Source organism: Phyllobates terribilis, unplaced genomic scaffold, assembly GCF_046119375.1.
Source record: "Phyllobates terribilis strain yellow unplaced genomic scaffold, ASM4611937v1 Scaffold_753__1_contigs__length_716433, whole genome shotgun sequence".
Classification (NCBI taxonomy): Eukaryota; Metazoa; Chordata; class Amphibia; order Anura; family Dendrobatidae; genus Phyllobates; species Phyllobates terribilis.
This window is the reverse complement of record NW_027363513.1, coordinates 15,824-43,762: the sequence shown is the minus strand read 5'-3', so window position 1 is coordinate 43,762 and position 27,939 is coordinate 15,824. Positions and strand designations below refer to the sequence as shown.

Here is a 27,939-nt window from a genome sequence, read left to right as displayed (position 1 = left end):
CAGTGCATCCTGGGATATGAAGACGGACGTGATCAGGGAGCAGAGGCTGCGGTCCCTGCTGCTGCCTCTTTCCCCACCCTGAATGAAGCGTCATCAGTGATGCCTGTTTCAGGGGCTGGGCTAGTCCCTGCTACTCTGCGCATGTGTCGGTTGTCAATTCTAACTCTCAGTGGCTCAGCAGGATCTTGTCACTGTGCAATATTCTTTTTAATGCGCAGCGTCAGGGATTCCTCAGAGACGACACCGGGGAGATCACGCAATATCTCACCCTGCCATCACTGTGTCATGGATTTCGTCTGGAATCGCGAGCACACGATCCAGATTACTCAACAGTTCAGCAGTTTTTGGGGATTGCGAATCTCAAGAATGCTACCTCCCGGAAGCTAAAATACGATAAATGAGGGGCCCGGTGAAGAAAGCCATAGCAAATTCGGTCATGTCCCTTGGAGGTGCAATGTACCTGTTGGGTACCCTGATATCGTGGGTTCTCTGAGCACAATACCATTCCAGAGTTTTACAGTGGGATCTGCTACATAATGAAGTTTCTCTTAAGGGCACTTGGAAAGGAAGATGTCCTTATCACCCCGGTCAGTAAAATCTTTATAGAGGTTAGGCTCATCCTGCCACCAATCTCGAGGGGTTCCCTGGGTACTTGGGGTCACTAGCACAAATTACCACAGATGCGAGTCCCAGAGGGTGGGGAGCCCAGGGGACCTGGTCAGATATCGAAAAGGGTCTCTCCTCCAATGCAAAAGAACTTGTCGGTCCGAGCTCTGCTGTGCCTGTTAGGGGTGAAGATCGGGTCCTAGGAGGCATCGTCTATGCAGCCTGCACAGCAGATCACAGCCCGGGCACCACGTCTCCGGGTAAATCTCCACCTTTTGAGTTACTTCTTGTGCAGCAGCCCCATGCAAGTTGCTCCGCTCTCCTCGGCCAGCTCCTGCTGAAGACTGAGCTCCTCTGTCCAATCTAGGAGCTCAATAGCCCTGATCACGTCAGTGGTAGCCCAGCGCTGCTGGATCAGATTTACAAATGGCAAACTAATCAGCCCTAGGCATTTCTAATATGTGCAGAGCAGGCGACATAAGTCTGACCGGTGTCCTCATAGACCTTTCCTCAGCCGGGGTCTAATAGGAGCAGTAAGATGGCCGTCATGGGGTCCATTGTTAGATCTCGGCTGCCATAGAAACTCATCAGCACCATGATCGCACCTCCCTCTCCTGTCTAAAGTGCCTAAATGCTGTGGAAGCCCCCTACTGTGTCATACAGTGGATTAAGCTGCCAGGATCCGGGTTGGCTCCACTGTCGGTGGCTGAGGCAGGAGCAGGACTGTGTTATACAGCCACACTTCTGCCGCCGATCTTGTAAGAACCCTGACAGGACCTGCCTGATGATAATGTGTCCTATAGAGCGGGTCCTGGTACCGGACTGCCCTGTACATATTCACCACTAGCTGGGAACCAGTTACTTACAAGGTCTAGTTTCGGATGTGTTTCCAGGATCTGTAGTTATCAGCATTTTATCCTTTAGGCCGAGTTATAATCTCACTGTAACACTCTCGCCCTGTACCTGTATACCTGCCCTGTGTGCTGCACAAAATTATATAACAAAATGTGTGTACACAGATATCTATCTCCTGAATGGAATTACTGCTAGATCTCCTGTACATAGAAATATGAGGTTCTTAGCGCACATTTTGAGCAAATTGTGCGAGCCCATCTGCCAACGTCAAGGCGACCTCTTCAGATGGGTCCCTACACTAACACTACACTAACTTAGGAACTGGGACTAGTTTTTTGTATTATTATTATTACCACCATTTTTACTACTTATTATTATTGCAATAATGCAATTAATTGTAACTGTTATAACACTAATTAAAAAAATTTAATTCAATTTTTTTTTATTATACTTGTGATTCTAATAATGGTATTACTAAAATCCCTTTGCCTAAAGCTGTTGATCCAGAAGTAGGCAAAAACCCCAGGACACCTAACGCCAATATGTTTCCTAGGGGAAAAAATTCCTTCTTGACCTATGGAAAAGGCGATCAGTCCTAGGACCCTGGATCAAACCTAATAATATTATTACAAGTTATATAATATTACGCTAATTATTGTACTACTGGAGTTATTTTAATTTTGTTTTTATAAATCTAACTATTTGAGATGGTTATACTTAACATTGTGCTATCTTATTACAGTATTATTCTTCTTTCCTATCACTACTAATACTGCCCTATACCTACAGTGTTGATCCAGAAGAAGGCAAAAAACCCAGGAAACCTTCAGCCAATTTGTGTTACAGGGGAAAAAGTCCTTCTTGACCCCGAGAAAAGACGATCAGTCCTAGAACCCTGGATCAAACCTAATTATGTTACTAGTTATGTAATTACTATTACTGTACTAAATGTACTTCTACAGTTTTTAATATAATTTTTTTTATATATTTTGTCTTATGTCCTGCTTTCTTATTAAAGTACTACTCTAATTTTTCTATAACTATTTAATATTACAGTATTGATTGAACTACGTCTATAATTATTTTTATTTACTCTTTGTTCTTTCTATAGATATAACTAGTTTATATTTATTATTAATAATAATAACCTGCTATCTTATTACGGTATTATTCTTCTTTCCTATTACTACTAATACTACCCTATACCTACAGTGTTGATCCAAAAGAAGGCAAAAACCTCAGGACACCTTCAGTCAATTTGTGTCACAGAGGAAAAATTCCTTCTTGACCCCGAGAAAAGGCGATCAGTCCTAGAACCCTGGATCACACTGTTATTCTACCTACTACTATTACTACTGTTATTTTATTACTTTCTTACTATTATCACTAGTAGTATTACTCAAATTACACTAATACTGATATACTACCTCTAGATTACTACTATCCTGCTATTATTACTTTGGTGGATTTCTACTTACCAGCCGGTATTGCCGTATGATGATATCGGCAGAGAGGTCCCAGCAGGATGGTCCACATGGTGTTCCTCTTTCCTCTCAAATACCTTTTGATGTAATGGCAGATGTTGTTCTGCTTCTTCCTTTATGTTGTAGGATCGATTGTTGTGTCCTCTTCTGTCCTCTTCTGTCCCCTTCTGTCCCCTTCTGTCCCCTTCTGTCCCCTTCTGTCCCCTTCTGTCCTCTTCTGTCCCCTTCTGTCCCCTTCTGTCCCCTTCTGTCCTCTTCTGTCCTCTTCTGTCCTCTTCTGTCCTCTTCTGTCCTCTTCTGTCCTCTTCTGTCCCCTTCTGTCCCCTTCTGTCCCCTTCTGTCCCCTTCTGTCCCCTTCTGTCCCCTTCTGTCCCCTTCTGTCCCCTTCTGTCCCCTTCTGTCCTCTTCTGTCCTCTTCTGTCCTCTTCTGTCCTCTTCTGTCCTCTTCTGTCCTCTTCTGTCCTCTTCTGTCCTCTTCTGTCCTCTTCTGTCCTCTTCTCAGGAAACGCAACCCTCAACTGACAGAGCGCCATTACTGACCTCCTCCCGCTAAGTAAAAGTGTTTTTCCTGTTTTACACAGAATGCAGACTACCGTGCAGCAACCTATACTCCCGAGGGGCCGCAGGAAACTGGAGTGAATAATGTCCCCCTCTTCCTTTGGATTACGCTTATGCCGTGTTCTCACTGGTGCTATTGGCTTCCATTGGAGATTTAAGCTTTTTGGTATTTTTGATGCTGTATAGTTAGTCACAGTTACCTGAGACGTAATAAATAGCATTAAAGCTGCAGTAATTTTTTTATGTACACTGCTCAAAAAATAAAGGGAACACTTAAACAACAGAATATAACTACAAGTAAATCAAACTTCTCTGAAATCAAACTGTCCACTTAGGAAACAACACTGATTGACAATCAATTTCACATGCTGTTGTGCAAATGGAATAGACAATAGATGGAAATTATTGGCAATTATCAAGACACCCTCAGTAAAGGAGTAGTTCTGCGGGTGGGGACCACAGACCACATCTCAGTACCAGTGCTTTCTGGCTGATGTTTTGGTCACTTTTGAATGTTGGTTGTGCTTTCACACTCGTGGTAGCATGAGACGGACTCTACAACCCACAGAAGATGCTCAGGTAGTGCAGCTCATCCAGGATGGCTCATCAGTGAGAGCTGTGGCAACGAGGTTTGCTGTGTCTCAGCGTAGTGTTCAGAGGCTGGAGACGCTACCAGGAGACATGGAGGGGGGCCGTAGGAGGGCAACAACCCAGCAGCAGGACCGCTACCTCCGCCTTTGTGCAAGGAGGAACAGGAGGAGCACTGCCAGAGCCCTGCAAAATGACCTCCAGCAGGCCACAAATGATCCTCCTTAAGACTGTCAGAAGGAGCTCACTGATAGATTCTCAGTTAGCTAATTTTGCAGCCAGGAATAGACAGTGCAGCACAGATGCCACAGAAGGCAACATTTTTAATGAAACTCAATTACAGAAATCAATTTTAGCCCCAAATACTTGCATTAAAGTAAAAAAAACAAATGACCCCAAATCTGGACAACCGCTTTAATTCCTTACCAATATCTGCCGTACGTGTATGGTATAAGTCAGTAGCGGGTGTATGGAGCAGAGTCAGCTCGCCCCGTACATGGCAGATAATGGCTGTGACAAACAACCAGGACCTGCCTCTAAGAGCTGCGAGTGGAGCGAAGATCTGCCCACCACTGTTAACCTGTTCAGTGCTGCTGTCAATCACTAACAGCAGCATTAACAGTGCACCGGCATTGGGACGCATCGTTCCATGCGCCCACCGGCGCTCCAGTGACGCGATCACAGGGCGCAGATGGACTGCTATGACATCCGGGGGTCTGCTGAAGCCTCCGTGCCTGTCATCATAAAGCTTCATTTGGGCTGTAAAGAAGACCGTGATTTTGCTATATGGAGCATTACTGTGGTATCGCTGTATATAGCACAAGCAATCAGATAATGTATACAAATACAGTGAAAATTTAAAAAAAAAAAGTGTAAAATATTAAAACTCCACACGTTCAACTCACCTCCCACTAAAAATAAAGATAATAAAAATATACACATTTGTGGTATGGTCTCTTTCAGAGAAATACAATCTATCCAAATATAAAAAACAAACGATCAGTGAACACAGAAAAAAATTCAAAAAGCCAAAATTACATTTTTTTCGTTCGCCACAAGACTGCAGAAAACCCTGTAAGAAGCGATGACCATGTCATATGTGTCCCAAAATGTTATCAATAAAGTCCTCTTGCCCTTCAAAAAATAAGCCCCCACACAGCTCCATCAACGCGAAAAACGAAAATGTTACGGGTCTCAGAAAAAATGGTGACACCATCAAAAAAAAGTTTTTTTCTTTTGCCAAAACTCTTGGAGAAGTTTGTTCTTGCTGTAATCACACTGAGGAGTAGGATCCTATCACCAGGTCATTTTTACCACACTATGTGCGCCGTTAAAACCCTTCCCAGAAAAACAGTGTCAGGCTTTTTTTTTCCTCGCACTTTTACTGCACTTGGACTTTTTTCCCGTTTTCTAGTACTATGTGGTAAATGAATGGTGGGATTTATAAGTACCGCTCATCCTGCAAAATAACAAGACCTCACACTATGTGGACAGACATGAAAAAGTTATAGCCCTTGGAAAAAGCCAAGGAAAAAACAGAAAAAAACATCAATTGGTTCTGTTGGGAAGGGGTAAAGCTGAAGAAACGCATGTAACAGCAGAATATGGAGGAAGGTGAGATATCACCGGCTGGTGGATACTACCTGCTCCATCGCTGGCAGAGTAACCCATCCCCATGGAGGCCGCTGAGATCTTCTCTTGTAGAAACGGATCCAAAATCTATAAAACATGGGGAACAGTCAGCAGAGGGTTTGGTGATTGGCTCATAGTGGCGATATACCCAGGGGCATTACTGGGCACAGGGAAGATTGGGAATGAATAGGATTGGCTGTTAGATATGTGATCTCTTCAATTAAAGGGGATGTCTAGTTGGAACAAGTTCTCACTGATCTCTGGATAGGTGATGACCTGTCCCAGTGGGAGCACCCCTTTATTATGTGGTATATATGGAGGATGTGATATCATGCAGAGTTCTAGCAGTATTACACTTCGGTCCGTTCTGCGTGCATCTGGACCATTCCCCATGGAGGAGCGGAGCTGGGGATAAATATCAGGATCTCGTCGCTGGATCCATCCAGATGGGAGATGTAACGAGTGCGGCGCCCCCCACTGGTGTCTCAGCGTATCATGTGTTGGGGAATAATGACTTCTCCTCTGATAAATGTGCTGATTCCTGTCAGTTGTGGTCGCTGAGTGTGTGTGATGGGATGTGGCTCCGTCCGTTATATTATATCACGTCTTATACCTATAATCTCTCGCTGATCGCAGGTGTCTGTCTTCACACTCAGATGAGATGGAACAAACTGACCATATAGGACTTTTTTTTTTTTTCTTCAAAATCAAACCGAGCAATCCTATTGGCTGAGTATGAATGCAGTTACAATGGTGACAGAAGTAGCTGCAGATTTAAAGGGACAATATACTAATATTGTTCTAAAGTGTATTTTATTATACACTTCACATAACTGACTGGGTGCACCTTGGTGCTGGTGGGATGGCTTTTTTTTTTTTAATCAATAAACATGTTTACTAAGTACCCTATATTATATATATTTCCTATTGCTTTTTACTTACTTATAGCAGGGTATATGTTCATATTGTTTCTATCCTAAGTTTGTCTATTTTCTAATAGACGGTGGCAAACTTCTTCCTGGCCTTTGAAGCACAGCTTTCAATTATTCCTGTCGTAAACCAGGTAAAAAGCTTCGAGCCGAGCGCGATCAGACTCCTTCAGTCCCGCAGCAGGTAAATCTGTGACCATCGCCGGCACTCCTGCTGTTCCTAGTACCGATCCCTCTGAGCGGCTGTGCAGTAATGAAGGCTGGATTCACCCCAAACTTGCTCGTCTCTTTTTTCGATTTCCAGTTCTGGTAATTAGTGATACACATGTGTATATCCAGTGGTCAACTCAAAACCTATGTATGGAAAATCAATTGTTTGCTGTATGCATCTGACGCGCCCCTGGGCCTACTTGGTGTAGCGTTGCGCACGCGGGGACTACCCGGAGCCGGATCTCTTGTGGGTTGTAGTCTCGTGGCGGTGACCCGGTCCGTACCCAGGGAGTCAAACTGTGTGGCTGAGTAGTAGTAGCAGTAGATGTTGGACGACTACGCCATCCGTTGAATGCAGCTATGGAGCTGCCGCTGCAGGGCAGACCACTGAGGCCGGTGGAAGGATTGTGCAGCGTGGATGGTATAACCCCCAACGGGAGGGGTATGGCCTCAGGGCAGCCGACGTGGGGTAGCAGGAACCACTCAGAGACGATGCGGTGTAGTTCAGGGTCTTTACTGGTGATAAAGATAGACCCTCCCGGAGTACTGGCTAGCGATCGGGGCCTGGTCAGTCTTTGAGCAGATGGGATTTCCCCTGGCCAGGCGGAGTTGTAGGCCTCCCCAACTAATTGTACTCTTCTGGCTACCTTGCTAGAGGCGGGTAAAAGTAGCCCACGTCCCTGAGTGTACCGTGTGGTGCTCACCCGTATGGCCGGTGACTCGGGGCCTTCTAGTGGCTTCCGCTCCACGATGGCTGTGCTGGTCCCACGCGTGTGACCGTGCCTTCGGGTTTCTTGGCCAGAGGACCTGAAATCCCCTGCCGGTCGGTTTCTGCTGCTGGGTAAGGATTAGTCCCCACAGCCTCGGACTCCGGTGGTAACTCTTCAATCAGGGTGAGCTCTACAGCTGCCAGCCCCTGATTCCTTTTAGCACGACTTCCCCAGAGCTCCTGATGTCTCTTTCCTATAGCTGCTTCTCCTCTTCTCTCTGTACTCTTTCTCTCTCTAACCCTGCCTCAGCCCCAGCTTTATATAGGGGAAGTTCTTCCCCTCCCAGGACTGGGCAGGAGGTGTGGCATGCATAGGATGTCTGACCAGGAAACCTCCCACCTGCTCTCAGACATAATATTGCTATTACTGTGGAAACCAGACCCCTGGGGTGCCACACATCTCATTTGTAGGATGCACACTATTCATTTCAATATGGAGCGGAGTAGGAGGAGACTTTCATTACTGTCGCCCTTTACTTCCTCCCTGCTGATAGGAAATGCCATGCTGTTTGCTTGTGTCCTGTGATTACAGCAGCCTGCAACAGTTTTCAGCGTGCACTCCCCGGCTCAGGCATCAAGCAGTAAATGATAACGTTAAAACGCTGCTATCCCTTTGTTAGTCACTTTTTTATCTTCTTCCCCTTCTACGAATGCTATAGTCCGTTATTCTAGAACTGATCTGAAAATGGTTCTCTCTGGAGTGTTGGGATTTGGGTTTAGGGTGGGTTATGGGAATTGAAGTTCAGATACTTTGTTCATATTTTTACTATGGAATTACTATGTCATGTATGTTATTTGAAAGATGGAATATTTGTAGTTGGAGTGTTTCAATAAAAATTATTTGATTAAAAAAAAATTATGAAATTAAAATTCCTCCCGTTCTTGAGAAAGCATAGGATTTTTACTAAGAGGTAAATTGCACGTTCCTTGTTTTCCGGGCACTTTACATTTTTGCTAGTTTTGTACGATTACACAATCCCTTTTATAGGCCAGTGCCAGTTGTACATCTCTCCCTAAACTCTTGTTCACACTATATTTTAAGCCAGTTTTCTTATATGGTTTCTAGATGTTGTCCAGCTTTGATAAATAATTAGTATTTATACTTTTGCTTTTAGATAGACTTGAAGAATGCAGATCCGGAAAGGGTGGAGAAACAAATTGAGAAGATGTTTGACGTTCCCGCTAGTGACTGTATCCGGGTACAATGCGCTCCAGATCAAAATCATTCCTGTAGGCAAATTTAACTCCGCTGTCTGTACCTTGTCTTTTTATTTTTTCTACAAAATGTGGCTGGAAAAGGGGCAATGTAGCGAGGAATTTACATCAATTTTTGTGTTAAAAAAAAGCAAAAAACTTTTGTGACGCATCATTTTTGCAGCATATTTTACAGCACTCTTGCCACTTTTAGAAATTGGGCTTGGTAAGCCACACAGGTCTAAGAACGACGGGTGACGTTAAAAGTGGATAAAGATACACGGTGGCTCAGTGGTTAGCATTGTTGTTTTTCAGCACTGGGATCCTGGGTTCAAATCCCACCAAGGACGACATCTGCAAGAAGATTCTATGTTCTCCCTGTGTTTGCGTGGGTTTCCTCCGGGTTCTCCGGTTTCCTCCCACACTCCAAAGACATACTGATAGGGAATGTAGATTGTGAGACCCGATGGGGACAGTGATGATAATGTCTGTAAAGTGCTGTGAAATTAATGGCGCCATATAAGTGAGTAAAATAAATAAAGATAGATGGAAGTGCTACATAAACATTTATCAAACATCGTGCAACACTTTGATACATTTGGCACAAATAATGGTAACACAACCACAAGCAAAACTGACCTGAGAAAGTCCCTTTATGATACATTTTTCAGAAAGAATTTGAAAGATTTAAAGCGTTAGAAATGAAGAAGATTATCCAATATCACCGAAAAAGGAAAAGTCTCCAGATGTCTTCATGCCGGATGCCGGTCTGTGTCCATACCTAAAGAAGAGCTGTCAAAAGAATGGGAAAGGAATCCTTTAGTAAACATAAATGTCCATTGGGGTTTTAGGTGTTAAAAAAATGATCATATGAAAGATTTTGTGATCTGCGGTTACATGATTGTAATAACAACATTAAAGCCCCATTCAGATGTACAGGTTTTATCCATGAGAAACTGAGCAGAACGATATATAGGTTTGTGGGAGAAGATTCAGTATAAATTGTAATTTATTCATTAGATTTGAGAGTCCTCAGTGGTTGATACCTTTAATGGCTAACTGAAAAGATGGTAACAAATTGCAAGCTTTCCAGACGACTCAGGCTTCTTCATCAGGCAGACCTGAGACCTGAGTAGTCTGGAAAGCCTGCAATTTGTTACTTTTTAATGGCTAACGGAAAAGATGGTATCAACCACTGAGGACTCTCAAATCTAAATACTCTTCTATCTACTGGCTAATACGGTACAAAGATAGATGTTTTTCCTGTATCAATTTATTCAGTGGAATCCTGCTGTTTGTACAGATGAGTCCAGTGGGCGGTCCTACTAGTGATTGACAGCTATCTTTGCCTGCATGGTCATACAGGGAACTGTCAATCACTTAGTAGGACCGCCCACTGGACTAGTGTACATACGGCAGGACTTTTCACTGCATAAAATGCCAGTTTTGCTGACTCTCTTCCCACAGATATGTCTATCAGTCTGATCAACTTCTCTGCTCTACAACACCCCCCTACAGATCTTATACCATTTCAGCATGACAGGTTCCTTTAATCACCTGCAGATGACATAAGTAGCCATGTTCTGTGTGGCTTACGGAGGGGCTTGATTGCTTGTCAGCTTCAAACAGGTTTCATTTCTTCTGATTCATTGTAGCCGAGTTCTAAACTGTATTAAGAAATTCATTTCTCTGTTTATTTCTATTAGATGTCGGGGAAGCTTGGAACAAATGTGGAAAGTGTTCTTCAAGAAGTTGTCAGGAGGCTTCCACCGTGAGTACGGACTAATGCGGCTCTATCCATCTTCTCTTTATTAAAGGGAACCTGTCACCTTGGAAAATGCTATGTACCTGCAGGTATAGGGTTAATCTGCAGATAAATATTGTTACAATGCTGCCCGGCCGCCTTATTGATAGTGTAGGTACCGGGAGAAAATTAACTTCTTTCCTCCCTGCAGCCGCCGGCCTTCACTCATCGTTGTGCACGGAGCGGCTACAGTCTTGGATCACAGCACCGCTCGCTATATCAGGGGCGACGGCTGTAAACCCGGCCCGGATTTTGATTGACAGCTTGCTCTGCACAGATGCGCTGCAGAACCACTTAGAATCTGAGTGAAGGAGTAGTATGTTCACAGATAGAGAATATGGCTCATCCACGTGCAGATCTGCTCCACGTCCGATTACATATTTGTGGGAGAAACCCTAGTGGCAGCCTCATATTTCTGACATGGATCCTCTAGCACTATTTGTGAAACTGCGGCTCCCAGCATAACTTGATGAGAGACCGTCAGCCTGCTGGGATCTGTAGTTTCACTACAGCAGGAGTGTCACAAGCTGCGGACCTCTGCTCACTCCAGCACTGGTCGGCATTTTCAGCACGTGAACGTACGCTATGCTTTCTGGAGACACAAGGGTGTAGATCATTTTATCAAACCCTTGACTGTAAGTTTGCTGAACCCTAAGTGGATTATATTGTTCCCACTGTTTCAGTTTTGGACCATTTAAGGGGAATTTAAAAGGTTCTGGCCACTGATTTTCCTTAAAGGGGATCAGTATCCCTGTATGTCTTTGTATATACTTGATAAAGACCTATAACAGGTCGAAACGTTATGTGATGGCGGAATAAACTTTGTCTTTTGGAATTCATCACTCTGGACTGAACGCGGTTTACTTACCTTTATCCCCCTTTAACAGGATGTCTTATTTTTGTGTTTTAGTCCCAAGATTGAAAAGGGCAGCCCTCTTAAAGCCCTGCTGTTTGACTCCACGTTTGATCACTACAGAGGCGTCGTAGCAGCATCGCCCTGTGTGGAGGTGACGTGTGTAAAGGCAATAAAATCGTGTCTGCCCACTCTGGCAAGTGCTATGAAGTCAATGAGGTTGGCTTGGCATACTGACCCCAGAGGAAGTGCCAGCCGAAAAACTAAGTTTTTTTTTAATAATTTTATTAGCCTTTCCCTCTGTCTTCACCAATCAGCCCTCTGTATTGATGATCAGATCAAAGATCTAGACAGGGATTGTCTCACGCTGCATCTCCTTCCTGATTGTATCACTGAGAAGACAGAAGCTGCCCCATCCCATTCTCCAAGAAATGCAGAACCCAATGCATCTGCTGTCCGTGATCCGCTTATTGTCAGAGGACATCATTAGGGACTGCATTTTCTCATTGCTTAAGAAATTGTTGGGGGATCCTGCTAATTGCTGAATAATAAAACTGCAGCACCGCTCCATTTAAAGCAGTGTTTCCCAAACTCCAGTCCTCATGGCCCCCAACAGGTCAGGTTTTCAGGATTTCCTCAGTATTACACATGTGATGAAAGTATCATCAAGGAATCAGGAATTCTCTCACCTGTGCAATACTATGGAAATCCTGAAGACATGACCTGTGGGGGGCCGTGAGGACTGGAGTTTGGGAAACACTGATTTTAAAGGGACTGTCAGCACAGAATGACTGTTGAAACCAAGTACAAGCGCTCCGTGGATCACGGCGTGGGCCAATCCTTTATATACACCTTCCCACCTGCTTGTTTTACCTCTGTCTCCTTCCTTCTCTGGTTCTATGAAGCCAGAGCTGTCAATCAAAGAAGAGGAGGGTGTGGATGGAGGGCAAACAAGCAGGTGGGAAGGTGTATATAAATGATTGGCCCCGTCATGAAGCACCAAGAGTTGGGACTTAGTTTGAACAGTCATTCTGTGCTGACAGTCCCTTTAGGTGGACGAGATCCAGATGCAGCTCATTTCACCGCGTAAGGGTGTGTGCCCACTATGCGTTTTTTAAGCGTTTCCGCAGCGGCAATTCCGCCGCAGGAACGCTTAAACGCTTGGTAGAAGGTCTGCCATGTTCCCCAATGATAATCCGCACGTGCTGTGCACATGCTGCGGAAATTTCCACTGCGGATTATCATTGCGGAAAAATCCGCAGCACTACCAATTATTTTGCGGAAGTGCGGCGTTTTTGCCGCCATTGACTTGCATTGAATCGCTTAATATCCGCATGACTACATGTACACATGCGGATATTAAGCGATTCTATGTGCGGATGGTACCCGGGTCTGGAGAAGAGGAGACTCTCATCCAGACCCGGGTACCATAGTTCCTGTTAAAAAACAAAGAATTTAAAATAAAAAATAAACCTTATACTCACCTTCTGATGGCCCCCGGTCTCCTTAGTGATGCGTCCTGGCTCCCCGGCGGCTCGCGATGGTCTAAAAGGACCTTTCATGACGTCATTTAGTCATGTGACGGGTCGCATCGGATAAGGAGACCGGGGGCCATTGGAAGGTGAGTATAATGTTTTTTTTAATTTTTTACCATTTTTATTCTTTTTTTTTAACAAACTTGGTCACACTGCATCCCCCTCTTTCTGAGAATCAGTGGGGCTTGAAGGGGTACGGCTCCCCATCAGTTATAAAGCCATGTCATGTCATCAATCATATGAGTGTTATGTGGCAATGGCATTGTCTTGACAGCCAAGGATCCTACTGAAGGCCTCCATGTCTTCCATGATTGTACTATGAAGCCCGTCCCATAACTGGGATTAATATCAGATTGGTCATTTTACTCTACACTGTAGCGGTAAAGCCATTGGATGTTTTCGGTGACCTGAGCCTGCAAAGTTAAATTCTCCCGTTACATCATTTTTGGCTTCACCACATCTGTTCGTGTTAAAACTAAAAAAAATATCTTCTAGAAATCCTATCGAGTGGATGATGGAATGAAAAAGAAGAAAAAAGATGAAGCGGCAGAATCTCTGGAGTTTATTTTGTTCACTTTGCCTCACCAAGAAAAGTAATAAAAAGATCAGAAAATATTTATAAAAACTACAGCTCTAACTGCAAAAAAAGTCCAGATACAACGAATCTACTGGGGAAAAAAGCCCAGATACAACGAATCTACTGGGGAAAAAAGCCCAGATACAACGAATCTACTGGAAAAAAAGCCCAGATACAACGAATCTACTGGGAAAAAAAGCCCAGATACAACGAATCTACTGGGAAAAAAGCCCAGATACAACGAATCTACTGGGAAAAAAAGCCCAGATACAACGAATCTACTGGAAAAAAAGCCCAGATACAACGAATCTACTGGGAAAAAGCCCAGATACAACGAATCTACTGGAAAAAAGCCCAGATACAACGAATCTACTGGAAAAAAAGCCCAGATACAACGAATCTACTGGGAAAAAGCCCAGATACAACGAATCTACTGGAAAAAAGCCCAGATACAACGAATCTACTGGGAAAAAAAGCCCAGATACAACGAATCTACTGGAAAAAAAGCCCAGATACAACGAATCTACTGGGAAAAAAAGCCCAGATACAACGAATCTACTGGAAAAAAAGCCCAGATACAACGAATCTACTGGGAAAAAAGCCCAGATACAACGAATCTACTGGAAAAAAAGCCCAGATACAACGAATCTACTGGGAAAAAAAGCCCAGATACAACGAATCTACTGGGAAAAAAAGCCCAGATACAACGAATCTACTGGAAAAAAAAGCCCAGATACAACGAATCTACTGGAAAAAAGCCCAGATACAACGAATCTATTGGGAAAAAAAGCCCAGATACAACGAATCTACTGGAAAAAAAGCCCAGATACAACGAATCTACTGGGAAAAAAAGCCCAGATACAACGAATCTACTGGAAAAAAAAGCCCAGATACAACGAATCTACTGGAAAAAAAAGCCCAGATACAACGAATCTACTGGAAAAAAAAGCCCACATACAACGAATCTACTGGGAAAAAAGCCCACATACAACGAATCTACTGGAAAAAAGCCCAGATACAACGAATCTACTGGAAAAAAGCCCAGATACAACGAATCTACTGGGAAAAAAGCCCAGATACAACGAATCTACTGGGAAAAAGCCCAGATACAACGAATCTACTGGGAAAAAAGCCCAGATACAACGAATCTACTGGAAAAAAAAAGCCCAGATACAACAAATCTACTGGAAAAAAGCCCAGATACAACGAATCTACTGGGAAAAAGCCCAGATACAACGAATCTACTGGAAAAAAGCCCAGATACAACGAATCTACTGGAAAAAAAGCCCAGATACAACGAATCTACTGGGAAAAAAGTTTTATAGCTTTTAGAAGGCAAGGATAAAAAACAAATTGTAAAAGTGAAGATTATCCCACATGCACTTTGTCACCCAAGGATCTGCATAAACTGCAGCCGGCCCATCTCAGCACCACTTCTTTTGTTTGTGCTTTTTCCTTATTGCTTTCTGTGTCTTTTTAAAAGGGTTTTTCCATCATTTTTTTAAAGTAATTTTTTCCGATATCCAAATCATTTAAAATTGTGTGCGACCCTGTGCAGGATATAATAGAGCGACATTTTAGCACACTAGGAATATTCTTATAGTGCCACTAGATGGCGCTCTAATCCTGCATGCAGTACTGATGCTCCTCGGTGCTGCTTTCTATGAATATACATGGATGTTTGATGCCCAGGAGACTGCAGAGCTGAAAGGGGAATCTGTTATTAAAGCAAATAAAATGCCAATATTGTGTTATGGAAAGTTCTGCAAATTAAAATACAATTTTGTGTTTTTATTGCCATTCAATACAAATCTGTTGTGGCCGCATGATGGTTCTCAGCTGGTTACAGTGCGATTAGCAGAGCTCTCTGATGTGGTATTTAGGCTCTGGGAAGTTATAACATATATGTTGATAGATCCAAAATAGTTTTACATCCAAAATTCAGTGCTGACTAATGTCACAGCATTTCTGACTTAAATGAATGTAACTAGATGAAATACTATTTTTGCTGCATGCAGCCACCACCAGGGGGAGCTGTTGACATGTGATTATGTACAGCTAGTATTGGACCCACCCGCAGCAGTAGAAGTCTGTCTCCAGTGAGCGCCCTCTAGTGCCAGCTGTATATAGCTGTAGTGAACTCATGCAGTGCTGGGTCTCAGAGCCGTTGCTACCTTCTTTTATGGTAGATTTGTACCTGATATTCAATGTAGAATTTGATGAATCTGCACTAATTGTGAATATATATTACTCTCATTGCTTCTAAGATATGCTGGGCAAGTAGGTTATCTAATCGCTGGGATGAAGGACGCACAGGAAGCACAAATAGGAGACACTCTGCATTTACTGAAGCAGCCAGTGGCTCTGCCCGGCTTTAAGCCTGCGAAACCCATGGTGTTTGTAGGTGAGTTGAACCCTAATACAAATTAAATGGTCCCTCTACTTGATCTCATTCGATGGATAATGTGCAAAATCCCTTTATAAAGTTCAATTAAGTTGGAGTTACTTTTCAGGGGTTAGATAACCTAAAAGTGTCGGCCGGTAGGGTCTCCCTTCTGTCTAAGTGTAATTTGTCTCTAGCAGCAGAAACCCCCCTATATGGATTACCGGAAGTGGGGCTTGGCCTTCGTCTCTCTGCTCCTGCCTGTCAAACTGTATATGCAGGCATAACAGAGATGCAGCCTTTCAGTTAATTGTAGGCATCTCATTAAGCAATGGCGGAAGCAATGCATGCTGAGTAATGAGAGAAGGGATGTCCCAGGACCTATAGTGCTGACAGAATGCTGATAAAGAGCAATCGTCCACTCCAAAAGAGTGGATGGCAAGTTACAGAGCATGTGTATTGGTACTGTTCCAGGACATACTGTTTTATCTACAGTCCATTTAGAATCAACACTCTGTTCTACATAATATTGTACATGGAACAGAGTATTATGCCAATGTAACTGCAACACGCATCGAAGTCAAAATCTCAGCAGAATTACACCTATAGCCCCCTCAGACTATGCAAAACACCAATTGAGCTTTAACAACTTCAGCTCAAGTGCTCAAAAACTGTGTAACGGGGTCGGAAAGCTATTGTACAGTATACAGTATATATTTTATTATCGTAATATTAAAGACTGTATTACAAGAGCACTTAGTTCAAGATTCAGCCTCCAGATGGCGTGACATCAGAGATTAGACCCATCTGCAAGAGCGTCCTCAACAATGAATATATAGTCAATCACAGGGACTAGACGTGTAATGTATCAGTACAACAGTATAACGAGTGTTGTGTAGAGATGAGCGAACCCGAACTGTAAAGTTTGGGGTTCATACCGGACACCTAGTGTCCAATGCTGAACTCCGAACACTGACAAGTCTGTTTTAAGAGTGAGAGACCTCCTAGCCCTTACTACGACCATTTTACAGCATCAAAGTTTGTGTCTCCATTGACTTCTATGGGGTTTGGGTTCAAGTTCTGGTACCCGAACCGAAGTTTGGTCGAAACCGAACATCCACGGGGTTCGCTCATCCCTAGTGTAGTGTAAATTCTACATATTTTGCGCCTGAGTACCAGTAATGAGGAGATCCTTACCCATTATGTGCCTGCCACTCTCCTAAACACGCGTTTCACTTTTTTAGCTTCTTCAGAGGGACACAGAGTATACCAAACACTGCCCCCCAGGCACCAGATGTAACCCACTGTATCAATTCCTTTATGGCTAAAGTTACAGCTATAGAATAGATTGACCTTGACAATTCAAGTGCTTTCTTGTGGGAAGTATGTGCACCCCCCGATCATTTCAGTGGAGAGCGACCATTCCCAGCCACCTCTATTGAGAATCCATGACAGGCACAGGCGCTGTACCCTCGCCTGTCACACTTTAGTAATCCTACTAATTCCTTGTAACAGCCAGGAACGCCTCCACGATTGGATTAGGAACGGTGATCACAGAGTAGATAAATGCCAGAGAACCTTTATTCTGCAGCCGCATCTTTCATCCCATTAGACTCGGCCTATTTTACCGAAGCCGAGATAATTGAGGAGAGATGTAAGGAAGGAACCTCCCGATCCTCCAGGACTAGTCAGCTCAGAGCCGTGACGTGTGGACAAGGTTTTTCTACATTGTCAGGAATTTAGGGAGCGCTGCAACAAGGGGGTTGGTAATGACACGCCACCGTGACACATAATGCATGGACTGTCTCCTCTCATTTGTTCTTTGAAGCTTGTTTTCCTCGTGAGTGATGCTCAGCGCATGAGAAAAGCCCAAACAATTAACATCAAATGGGTTTTCTGCGATTTGTAAAAAATATATAGCAGAGAGATGGGAATCTAGGAATGATTACATATGGAATAAAAAAATAAAAGAAAAGACCTTCTCAAACTCTGCCCTTTCAGAATCGCGGCTCTCATGGTCCCTGCTCACTTTTGGCAGTGACCAAATCCAGTATATCATTCATGTGGACACTTAAAGTGTATCCGTCATTTTAATTTTTATTTCATAAATCAATAGTTTACGTGAAAATAGGAAACTTTGGAATATATCTCATCAAAGAAATTTGCTTCTTTATTTACTAAAATTGATCAGTCATCATCAAGTCTCAATTCTGAGGTAAAAATTTGTATTCAGTGCAGACAGACTTTCCCATTACTGAGATAGGAGATGGCAGCTGCTACTGATAAGGGGGAGGAGCTGTCTCAAGCTCCTCCCTCTTCCTGCCCACATAGAATTGTATCAGTAGCAGCTGCCATCTCCTATCTCAGTAATGGGAAAGTGTCTTCACTGAATACAGATTTTACCTCAGAATTTCATAGTGAATGATAAATTTTGGCAGAGAATGAAGAAAATGTCTTTCATAAGATATATTACAAAGTTGTTTAATTTCATGTGTACTCTTGATTTATGAAATAACAATTAAAAGAGGGTTACTCTCTAAGATAATCGGGTGCCTTAAAGGTCATGTGCTGGAGATGTCGGCTTCACTGCTGAGGTCAGTACTAGTGTTGAGCGAGTATGTTCTATTAACCCTTTCACCGAGTATGCTCGGGCCGAGCTCCGAGTATTTACAGCTCCTCGGTGATATGGTTGAATCGCTCCCGTGTGCATGATTTGCAACTGTTTGACGGTTTTATTACATGAGAGGAATGTCTATTTCTTACACATTCCTCACATGTAATAAAACTGTCAAACGATTCAACCATATCACCGAGCAGCTGTAAATACTCGGAGCTCGGCCCGAGCATACTCGGACAGAACATACTCGCTCAACACTAGTCAGTACCTTAGTCACATGAATGATGTACGGAAAGCCTGCAGGAAGTAAGCGGAGACCAGTGCGGACTACCGGAGCAATAGTGATGGAGCCATGGGGGGAACAAAGAGGTGAGAATAGGGATTTTGAATTGAACCCATTCCTTGCTGCTTCCTGAGTTTTTGGAAAACCAATGTAAGATATGTGCACACGGCGTCTCTTAGATTTCGGTACCGCCACTGAGATTTCCCAGACAAGGCCGCTTGAGGAAAACCGCAACGGTCGTTTTCCTGAGGTGTCTTCTCCGGCGGCTTTGCAGCGGCTTTCACTTTACGCTGGTAACTATAGAGAGCAGGCGGCTTCCTAGCGGAAGACACTCAAAGAATGAACCTGTTCCTTATTTTAACCACTTCAGTTTCCGAATCCTAAAGTGGTTAAAAGACATAAGACATAAGATGTGCACAGCAATGTTGCTTTGACATTGCTGTGCATTATGTTCATATTATGGGGCACTTTATCTGGCAGATTCCAGGCTGAAAAAGCAGCCTGGAAGGAATCCACTTGAAAAAGATGCCATGTGCGCACACCCTTGGGGTAAGTTCACACACAGTATTTTAATGTGGATTTTTTTATGTGCATTTATTGAGTGGCCATAGCCACTCCCAGTTGAGTTCTGACCACCGTTCAAAAACTTGGCAAAGTGTTCCCAGACGGGCAAAAAAAAAAAAACACAAAATTTTAAGCAATTTTACACTAGAAAACGGACGTAAACTGCTGGATGAATCGGCCCCTTCGTTTTCTGAAGCAGTCAAAAAACTCAGTGTGAACATACCCTAAATGTGGTTTTTGGAGCAGAATCCACTTCAGAATATTGTGTGAACATACCCTAATGGTTTCTTTTAGCTTTCTGTTCCAGGAATGTTTCCAGTTGACCAATCCGAATACAGCAATATGAAGAGTGCGCTGGAAAAGCTGACCTTGAACGATTCAAGTGTCTGTTAGTCGGGACAGCAGTGCAGCTCTGGGTGCTGGCTGGAGGTGCGTCTTCTACTGCCATTATCTGAATTATTTTATATCACTATATATTTTATTTCAGTCATTTCCTATACTTATGATGAAAATATACCGTGCGGGCATTAATGTGTCCTACAGTGATCATAAGGGCACAGTTATCACCTACGGACCGATTAATTGAGCATTAGATAGACATTTCAATAACTTTAATTTCTGAAAAGGGGTCATTTGTGCAAGTTTAATTATTGATATAGTGTGTAAGGCTGAAAAAAAACGTCTTCAGCTCAGAAAATTCTTTTGTAACAATGATCAGGAGGAAAGCAAAAACACATTACAAGGTAAAGTCCAATTTTTGGCAGAGCAAACCACTGGGTCAACAATTCATCTTGGTAATGTGTTAACCACTTGTATATTACACTCACGAATGGTATCTAGTCCCCTAGTGAATTCAGCAGAGAGTTGCACAGTCTCACGCTCTTACAGTAAAGAATCCTGGTCTTGGCCCTTTGTTATAGATACGGTACTGAATATATTGCAGTATGTCACTCCTTAGCATTTTTTTTAACTAATAATTTAATAATAATAACTAATAATTTTAACTAATTAATTGTATTACTCTTTCCTTGTATTGCAGTCCACCTATTCCATCTTTGCTTTAATCTCCCACCTTGAACTTGCTAGACCTCGGCTTTGCCTTTCTTGCACACTGGTGGACAAATCTGTGCACCATGTTCCATATGAAGTCTGACTAGTGAAAATGTATTTTTCATTGTTAATTCACATTTGTCCCTTCTCGGCCCAAACCTCCAGCTTATCCAGATATGTTTGTGACATATTATCCTGCAGTTCCATAGCCAGGATTGTCACCGGTACAGTATTGTGTAGATCTGAATCCTCATATCCTCATCAATACACATGTACATGTACACATGAGCCTGCTGGACTTCCCATAGAGAAGTCAGAAATGGTTTATTACCACCTCTGCCTTCCTGATTGTTTCCTAAACAAGTGCTGTGCATATAGTTTAGGAAGCAATGGCGGTGATCATGTGAGTACCGGTTGCTGGCAGCATGTGTTGCTAGGTTAGCCCCAGATTGATTCAGCAGTTTTCAGGAAGTTGAATTTTGTCATGTTTTGTTATTACTGAATTTCCCTGTAACTGTGCCTGGCATATAAGCCCCAGTTACAGGGGAATTCAGTACTGACAAAATGGAGGCAAACGTTATTTGGATGACTGAACCAGAGACATTTTTAGAGATCTTAAAATCCCATGAACGGAAAAAAAAAAAAATGCCTGGTGATGATCAGAAATGATCTGGTCTTGAACTGGTTTGTAGTTCAGTCTACGACCTGCCTTGTGTATAGTAGGCAGTGCAAATAGCGTGGTGTTTCTCTATTATGATGGACACCGCGTTACTGGTACTTTCCAGACCAATTTCTATTAGAGTGGTGGATACCTATCGAGCACTAAGTAGTTGCTCATTTTATTAACACTTTCGGTATACTTGCCTCTCTATAAATTATAACTAACGTTCATGTCCTGCACAGGTTTGGCTTCCTGGGACTTTTACAAATGGAGGTGTTTAACCAAAGACTGGAGCAGGAATACAATGCATCTGTCATAATGACGTCCTCTACAGTCCCATACAAGGCTGTGCTGTCCTCTCCAAAGCTGATTAAGGTACTTTCTGTCTATGGCTTCCATGAAGCAGTAATGCCTTATATGTAACCACTCTGCGCTGTATTGTGGGCCACTCTGATTTGTTGTGCCATACCCCAAAACTAACTATCAGGGTGTTTCATTATTTCTGGGGGAAACAAAATCAGTAAAATTGGACTTTGATTTTGAGATGTTGACATTTTTTGTTCAGTATTTGCAGTTGAAGTGGTTTTCTGCTACTGTAACATTAATGACCTAATTCCAGCACTGGTCATCAATGTCAGATCGGTGGAAGTCCCAACAACTGGCATCACCAACAATCTGCTGTGTGCAGCGGTGGCCAGATGGTGTTCGGAGCGGATCCACACCACTCTAGCACGCTGGTCACTGGTCACTGCCGGGTTCTGCAGATCACCTCCAATTGTATGATCCCATCTAATTTTCCACATTATTTCTTTAGGAATATGGAGAATCGGAGATTACTATTGTAAATCCATCTGAATTTCCTGACAAATCTGTAGTAAAGGAATATCTTGAACCTATTATTTTGGGCACAATTATCTCACCAGATGACTATCTTGGAAAGATCATGTCGCTGTGTCAGGTCAGTGACCATTGGATCACAAAATTTGAGGTGATGACATTGGGAAATTATATCATAAACATTAATTTTTCAAACACATTATATATGTTATCTTACACTCTCCATATGTTAAAGGGGTTGTCCAAGACTTAGATATTGATGACTTATCTTTTGGATGGGTGGAGGTCCGCAGCAGCTCCCCCGGCAGCTGGGTGTACACAGTATACGGAGGTGGAAGACCTGAGCTCTGTACACTGTGTAGAGACTGTTATCAGGTTCTGCAGCTCTGCTCTTATTTACTTCAGTGGGAGCTGAGCTGTAGTACCTGAGAATGGCCACTATGTGGTGTCCTGACTCCATACACTGTTCACTTTTGGGTGCCATGTGAGCTGCAAACAGTGGATCACCGAGTGTAAGAAGCCCCCTGATCTATCAAAGTCCTAGATAACCCCGTATAATACAAGGACGGCAGATTATAGGAAATGTCACCCTATTTTGGGGTAGATGTAGCAAAACTAATGTAGGAGCCAAGTGGAGCAGAGACACGTAGCAGGCAATTTGGTTTATGCCACCCTCCATTACATCAGGTTTCCACTCCCTTTTAATGTAGTGGTAATGTATGTAGAAATAACGAAGACCGGATATACCAATTGTAAGTCAATGGGACCCACAAGGATTCATTTTGTTTCATTAGAAGACGGATCTCTTGGTCCATGGCTCCATGAGGAATGGCAGCTGTTATGCCAATGTGAACTACGTTCCAATAAAGCCAATTGCTTATTTCCGCAGACCCGGCGAGCAGAGCAGAAGAGCTTTCTTTACATAGACGAACACTGGATCATGATGAAGTATTTGTTACCTTTGAATGAAGTTGTGGTTGATTTTTATGACAACTTAAAATCCTTATCTTCAGGATATGCAAGGTGAGACCTACAAAACCATGCAAAACCTTCACCCCTTCCGCCCGGCCTTTGCTGTTCCCAAACAAGATATATCTATATAGTCAAAAGATGGTACGATTGTTCTACATTTTCTTCTTACTCAACTCCAAGAGACTGACAGTCTATTTGGTCCAGTTTGAGGCACATTATCACAAGAAGATCAGATGCCCCATAAGGGAATCTCCTAGGGCTTTCTCTAAGGGTCTCGGACTCTTCGATGAATAAGGGGCTTATGAGGTTTACCTTCTCCAGCAGCAATAAGTGAGAGTACATAAAACCGTACACCATAGTAGGGTGTACATAATCGGGAAAGGAGAGCAAGAAACCAAATCCGTTCCAAGGTCTCAATCTTGACAGCGTTTAGCAACCTAAACCTTGTGAATCTCAGTGGTGCTAGGCCAGGAGTATCGAGCCAAGAAGCCCATAGGTCTTCACGTTTTTGCAGAGACCCTGGAAGCTTTTGTTGATACGGAGATCACATCCACTGAGTTCATCATAAAACATTAAACTTTACAATTTACAAGATTTAAAAGGAAATTGTATTTTCAACCAGCTTTACATAACTCAATAGAACAGGAGATTACTAAAAAACAAAAAAAAACACCTTGTAATATATCTGATCAGAGAAATCTGCTTACTTCTCCACTCCCCTTACCTCCTGAACTTGTCATAAAAAAAAACAAACTCAAATCTAACTTGCTGGGAGAAGACGGACAGCAGGCTCACTGTGGTGTCGTGACGCTGCCCATTATAATCTATGGAGAGTGGAAGGAGTGAGACGCAGACTGAGGAAAATGAGGACTGAGCTTCCTCTTAAGTGCTTTACCTTACATAAGAGCTGGATGCACAGCTACACAGCTCCGTACTGCTGTATAATGTTCTTCTCTCTACTTCCCCATTACCCTGTATTTTATAAGCCCTTGAGGGCAGGGTCCTCTTCTCTGTACCAGTCTATTTGTTATATGTATATAAACCTGTTCACATGTCCAGCACCCACGAATTAATGGTGCTTTAGAAATAAATAATAATAATGTCCTCCATGCTTCTGCTTTGTCACCTGTGTGCTAAGGAATAAAGAGCAGGAATCCCTCTGTAGCTGCCAGGATTCTCCTCCCACCAGCTCAGCATCTGTTGAAAATTAAGAAATAAAGCCTGCAGAGGGGAAAACTGGTGAAAATGCAGGAAAACAAGTCCTATAATGGCCAGAAAGTGTTATTCCTTATGCACAAACACAAGACTGGTTATTCGGAAACATTACTTGAAAGCACAACTAAAAAAAAAACTAAAAAAAAAGTGAAGTTAAGTATTGCACCACCTGGTGTTCAAAGTGTGTATCAAATTGCATGTCCATCTAATAAGCTTAATGCTAATGGACCTATGTCCCCCCATCCTGTCCTCTGCACAGTTATCCTCTGTTCACTGTAAAGGACCAATGGGAATAGTTTCCTGTGCACGGACACAGAGATCTGGCTGTGGAGACTGAGCATGTGTGTCCTCTAGCACTTTTTTTTTATACTGATGCTATAAAATCCTATTCTACTGGAAAGTGAAAGGGGTATCCCAACAAGAGACGCAGTCTATAGATTTGTCATGTATGACACTTTATGGGATATTCCTATCAAAGGAAACCTGTGATGTCTTCCAAGTCTCCCAAACTGTTATTATCCTTCATTATGATGCAGGAACCAAAAGTTGATTGCTACGTGCAGTAAAAACATTTCTTACATTGCTGCTAGCAATATGCAAATTGGCTGGAACTAGTCCAGAGGGGGGGGTCTATTGGCTGGGACTAGTCTGGAGGGGGGGGCAGCGGCATCTATTGTCTGGGACTAGTCCAGAGGGGGAAGTGGGGATGCGCAATCTATTGGCCACCAATACTAGTCCAGAGGGGGGTGGGCATCTATTGGCCGGGACTAGCCCGGCCTCATGTGCTATAATCATGCCCCCTCTTTGTGACTGAAGAAGAGTTCAATGTCCCTGTCATAGCTTTAGTGTAAGACGTCACTCGCTTCCCAAAATCTCCTGCACCGAGGCTGTGATGGGGACAATAAAGAAACATCCAATTCTAGTCACCTGAGCGCTGCTGCCAATCACAGGCTTTAGCAGTCTTGGGTCCTCCAAACGGAGCAGGCAGCACCGACCTCAGAGCGAACTGCGTTGGATTTATTTTTTAAATATATATTTTTTAGGAGCATCCATGCCTTACAAGAAATTCTCAAATCTGCTGAGATATTTTTCCTTTATAAACACAAATTCTGTACTGAACTTTATTGCAGATTTGGATGGTGAATCCTCAATAATTACGCCCCATGTAAACATATTGTAGTCTTACAATAGTGAGAGCATTAAAAGTGTTGGAGCGAGTAACTGTTGTTCTTGTGCTTATTGCCCTTAAGATCATTCAATACAGAATAGAATATTAAGTCTTTACAGCAGACGGCGACTCGGGGCTCATATTTCCGGGTCATAACCTCATTCATTGGGTTACACTGTAACAGCATGCTTATTTCTGCCTGTGCTGTTATATTATACCTCTTCTTTTTCAGAATTAAAGCCTACAGAAAGAACGTCTTGGTAAAATGTGTATGTATTTTATAGCTCTTATATTTATATATGCTTTTGCTGCTTTGATTTAAAAAAAAAAAAAAAAGGATATTAACGCCCATTCAAAGATTCTGATTTTCTCCATTTACAGCTGAGCCGGAAGATGAAGCAATGTCTCTAGGGTTATAAAGTATTGAAGCCTTGTGTGGCCGGGTTGAGCAATACATTGACTTGTCAAACACTTTCTCTATTTAAAAAAAAAAAATCCAACCTCCTCCACCCCTTAATAGCCGGCCATCACGCACCTCAGTATTTCATCATTGCCCAAGACAGCACCAAAAATTGGAGCTAAAATGAGCAGGAGGAAATCCTATTACCGGTCAGTGAAAAATATTTGGCACATGCCTATGATTGGAATAAAGCGCAGATATTAGTAACATTGTAACATAGGTTGAAGAAAGACCTCGGTCCATCAAGTTCAACTTTCCTCCCCCAATTGTACTCCGTACACTAACACTACACTAACTTACTAACTAACTGGCACTAGGCCTCACAAATGTATTATTATTATTATTATTACCATTTTTATCATTGCTGCACTATAACAATTAAGAATGTACCCGTTTATCATTTAATTTTTTAATTAGTTTTATATTTTGTATTACTCTTGTGATTCTAATAATGGTATTACCAGAATCCCTATGCCTAAATCTGTTGATCCAGAAGAAGGCAAAAACCCCAGGACACCTAACGCCAATTTGTGTCACGGGAAAAATTCCTTCTTGACCCCGAGAAAAGGCGATCAGTCCTAGAACCCTGGATCAAACCTAATTATGTTATTACTAGTTATATATTTAATATTACACTACTTATTGTACTATTGCAGTTATTAATTAATTTGTTTTTATTTTTATAAATGTGACTATTTGATATCGTTACTATTATTAACATCCTGCTATCTTATTACAGTATTATTCTAACTTTCCTATCACTACTAATACTACCCTATGCCTACATTGTTGATCCAGAAGAAGGCAAAAACCCCAGGACACCTTCAGCCAATTTGTGTCACAGGGGAAAAATTACTTCTTGACCCCGAGAAAAGGCGATCAGTCCTAGAACCCTGGATCAAACCTAATTATGTTATTACTAGTTATATATTTAATATTACACTACTTATTGTACTATTGCAGTTATTAATTAATTTGTTTTTATTTTTATAAATGTGACTATTTGATATCGTTACTATTATTAACATCCTGCTATCTTATTACAGTATTATTCTAACTTTCCTATCACTACTAATACTACCCTATGCCTACATTGTTGATCCAGAAGAAGGCAAAAACCCCAGGACACCTTCAGCCAATTTGTGTCACAGGGGAAAAATTACTTCTTGACCCCGAGAAAAGGCGATCAGTCCTGGAACCCTGGATCAAACCTAATTATGATACTAATTATGTAATTACCATACTATTACCGTACTACATGTACTACTATAGTTGTAACATTTTGTCTAATTTAACTGTAACCCTGAATGTTATGTGTATCGAGGAAATGGTCCAGCCCTTTTTTGAAAGCTGTTATAGTGTCTGCCATCACTACTTCTTGTTGTAGGGAATTCCACAGTCCCACTACTCTGACTGTAAAGACCCCTTTCCTGTTTAGGTGCCTTAAAAATGGAAATATTCAAATTACACGTTTAACCCACTTCATTATGTTGTTATTTACAGATACAACTAAAAACTCTTACATTTTTCTTATATTAAAAAGCTTTGCAGGTTTTTTTTGTTTTAACTATATAGATGTTCCATGAGAAGGCTCAATGGCTTCTGGAATGGGTACCCCTGGCATGGACTGGAATGACATTGGCATGGGTGTCTTCACAGGACTTTGATGAAATAGTCCTCCATTCTTACCCCCAGCTCATAGGTGGATCTGCCGGCTCTGCCATCCTCAGGGTCTTAATGAAATGTACTTTTTAGGACTGCGGCTCTCATTTTACACTTACATCTGGAGGATGTGCAAGTCCACTAGCTGTAAGCTCTTGTGTTCTCCATAGGCCAAATTTTCCCTATTTAGAAAAAAAAATCCGGCCTCCTGCCACCCCTTAATAGCCGGCCATCTCTCACCTTTTTCCTCACTCCTATGACAACACTGTCATAAGTATGAGGAAATCCAACTGCCGGTAATGGTAGATTTATCATAGGCAAGTGCAAGATGTTGTTAAAAAAAAAAATCCGGCCTCCTGCCACCCCTTAATAGCCGGCCATCACGCACCTCAGTATTTCATCATTGCCCAAGACAGCACCAAAAAATGCAGCTAAAATGAGCAGGAGGAAATCCTATTACCGGTCAGTGAAAA

The 27,939-nt window shown here is 42.5% G+C and overlaps 1 pseudogene; it reads left to right on the top strand.

Annotated features, from left to right (window-relative positions):
- Positions 1 to 536: 536 nt before the first annotated feature.
- On the top strand, positions 537 to 25,613 carry LOC141238540 (translation factor GUF1, mitochondrial-like; annotated as a pseudogene).
- Positions 25,614 to 27,939: the final 2,326 nt, after the last annotated feature.